General features: G+C 38.6%; 1 pseudogene; it reads right to left on the bottom strand.

Moving 5' to 3' along the window:
- Positions 1-1,775: 1,775 nt before the first annotated feature.
- Positions 1,776-3,385, bottom strand: LOC119528952 (annotated as a pseudogene).
- Positions 3,386-3,590: the final 205 nt, after the last annotated feature.

Raw genomic sequence — 3,590 nt, 5'->3', positions numbered from 1 at the left:
GTACATTCTATTTTTCTTCAATGAAGTGTTCTATATGTGTCTGTAAGGTCTAGTGGTTTAGAGTATCGTTGAAGTCTTGTATTCCCTTATTGATCTTCTGACTAAATGTTCTATCCATTATTGAAAGTAGTGTATTAAAGTCTCCAAATATTAATGTGCCAATTTCTCACTTCACATTTTTCAGAGTTTCTTCATATATTTTTGGATGCTGATGTTAGGTGAGTGTATATTTATAATTGTTACATTTTCTTGTTGGATTGTCCACTTTGTCAGTATATAATGTCTACCTTTGTCCCTCATAACTTTTTTTTTTTACAAGGAGAACACCAAACATATTTTATTAGCACGGAAAAGCAGCCATAACAAGGCACAGCAAGCAGAAACACACATTAGCAGTCAAAGGGTTAGTGTTGCATACAAATATAGCTTTTCTTTTTTGTGGCATTGGTAAGAGCCATAAGAGGTATGAAATAACATTCTGTAGCAGCAGGTAAGGAAACTAAGGAGCCCTCACCAGTGATACAGAGCACATTAACAAAAAGACACAAGAATGGAGTCAACTACTTTAGTGCAAAATGTCTAGAACAGAACTGTAAGTTCAGTTCAATACTAAGAAGCAAACACTAGAATTCGGTATTTCTTCCAAAAAGAGCTCACTCAAGTAGTATTGCATACTATTCGAAGTGACAAAAAGGTGCTAAGTTGTTTACAGATACAATGGTTGTACAGTACCTTTAAATCTGTAGTTTAGTTTCAGATTTTCCATTAAAATTCACTGCACTGAAATTCTACAAATTATACTTCAGCAAGTCATCTACTAGAGTTTACAACAGTGATAAATACTACCATCCAAATTATTAATTACACTTTAACAATCTCGACGTCAGCAAACACTGTAGTTATTATCTGACTCGTTTAGGCATTATCTATCCTTATGTTATTCATGGTTCACAAACTCATCATGGGCATGGGAAAAGATCTAGCTTTAATCAATTAACTATTAGACTGCACATGCCAAGTTAAAATAAAAATCACACACAGGACTTTTATTTCAGGAACTATTCCAAATGCCTGTTTTAAGTTAAATGCACTCATTAAAAAAAAAAAATACTTAGGGCCTTTAAATAAATTTCTACTACAAACTTTGTAAGTCTGAAATTTTAAGAACTACTTAGGAAACCTGGTTTACTTAACAGTACCTTTTCCAGGAGAAAAGGACATTGACTATAAACTACATCAACATTTAAGTGAACTGCACTATGCCTTTGTGGCCAGAAAATTGCATTTCTTCTGAAAGGAAGTCAGTCTTTATTTTTTGGACTTCCAAATCTTGAGTTATAATGACTACAAATATTACTACTTTTGGAATATTATAGAAAACTTCTTAGAAAAAATAATAATTTCAAATAGTCACACTGTTGAAATACTCATCCAATATTAATAATTTGTTCATCAGTAAGAAATAGAATTCTTCACAGCAAATGCCCCAGAATTGCTTCACTCAGTTACCACAGCCATTAAAAACCAAACCTTTAGCTAAATTGGCAAAATGTTTTTGCAGGTCTTATTGAACACCTGTAGCTCTATCCTCCTTTGTTTCAATAGGCACCAGGTTTATCTGAATAAGTAACAGCAGGTCACACCTGACAGATACTGACACTAAGCTTACATACTGTACTGAAAAAACCTAACACTGATACGTGTGCTTGCCATAGGTGTACTGTCTGATGCACATAAAAGCAGATCTAGTTTAGGCCCTTTGGGGACAGGAGAGTTTACTTTGCCTTGACTGCTTCTCTTTCTAAACAGCAAACCTGAACTTTTTGTTTATAGTGATACTTTTTTAAAAAATCCTTTAGCATTGACAGTAAAGGGAGCCCATCAATTCCATCATATGTAGTGCATCTGCAGATTACTGCACGGCAGATACATTGCAGGCTAAAAGGAAAAGTGCTATTTAGTGATATAGTAAGCAATGGTTCAAAAAACATGCAAGAACTGGGATCTTTGTAATGTTCCAGAAGTCCTGTTACAGTGGAGGAGTGAAATACACATGGGTCGTGGGCATCAAAACTAAAGTTGTGATTCCACTGTTCAAATCGGGCATGCAGGGATCTGTTGTAACGATGGAAGCTCACAGAGAAGAGGTAGTCCTCTTGTGCAGAGTCCCTGAGCAAAAACGTGCCTTCAGGATTCCCTTCTAGAGGGGCTTCTGCTTCATAACGGTCCATCACTCCCCAGTAACAGGGATTACCTGTAATCTGAAGTAAATCAGGCATGAGGTAGCGTATGTAATCGATCTGTGTATGGACTTTCCAAGCTCCCTGTCTGCTAACATGGGTATGGCTGTCTCCAGAAACCTGGCATTGCTTCTGCTTACGTGACTGCAAACATAGGGTAGCTGTGTCCTCTTCTGAGTCACAATGAGCTTGTGGAATTGCAGAATTGTCCCTATTTATTTCAGTCATTCCAGGAGCTAACTTTGGTCCAAGTTTATATAACGGATTAACCTGTGCAGTAGCTTCAAACATATCTATTTGTGCATTGGGAGGGGGATCAACCCCTTCTTCAATGCTAAGCCATCTTCTCTCTCTAAGTGTATATTCTTCATCTTCTTTAGAAACCAAAGATGGATCAAATGTATCAAAAAATGTTGAATGTGGGCTGAGAGGAGCTGTATGCTGTTTAATCAAATGCCATTTTTGGGCTAAATCTGAGCCAGCAGGAAAAGGGCATTTCTCAAGCATTAATTCAGAAAGATGTACTTTAATTTAATGAGAAAAGAGGGGTTTTGACTGCTTGTTGTAAGTTCTTATGGGGAAACACTACCCAACAGTATCCTGCAACCTTTGTCTCAAAGAGCGGCTTCCTACGGTTCTGGTGGAAACGCTATCCACGTCGGTTACAGAGCTTATGCCGTACTGCCATTCTCTCCTTTGAAGTCCACTTCGAGTTCTACCAAACTTTTTATCAGTATCCTATAAACTTTGTGTCTTTGTAGAACAGGAATGTTTTTGCTTCCCACCACAGGGAGCATGTCGAGAGTAGGAGTCTCTTCGTGCAAGTCTTGTTCCTGGGGTGACACACGAATCATTATCCTTTTCAATGCTTATTTCCACAATCTGAGGGATTTGTGGGGCACAGTTTTGGTTTCTCCTTGAAGAATTCTTGGAAGGGCTTACTCCCAGTTGTCAGGCAACATTTTCTCTTAGGGGACTGCTTTCTGCTGAGGAGTTGAGTCTCCTATACAGATGTTCTTTTCCTTGACAGACACACATCTGTTGGAGTCCATGTCCACATCTTCACTACAGCTTCCTCCCTCATGACTGAAGAGATTCTGACACCAGTATTTGGAATTATTCCACATTTTCCCCACTTTATCCATTGATTATAGTATCTCTGATTTGGCTTTAGCTTAGCAAGGAAGGAGAGGCAGGCAGGGCTTCTTCTGGAAGGGGCCACTCAGGACATCTCACCTTGGGACAGCAGGCTCCTTGCTTGAACTCAAAACCACCTTCTCACAACCATGTCAGAGAAAGGAAAGGATGCTGACACCCCAAAGGAGGATCTGGCTGCTCTCCTTGCCTCCT

This window comes from Choloepus didactylus, chromosome 3, assembly GCF_015220235.1.
Source record: "Choloepus didactylus isolate mChoDid1 chromosome 3, mChoDid1.pri, whole genome shotgun sequence".
Taxonomy (NCBI): Eukaryota; Metazoa; Chordata; class Mammalia; order Pilosa; family Megalonychidae; genus Choloepus; species Choloepus didactylus.
Note: the sequence above shows the minus strand (reverse complement) of the source record. Positions and strands in the feature narration are given on the sequence as shown.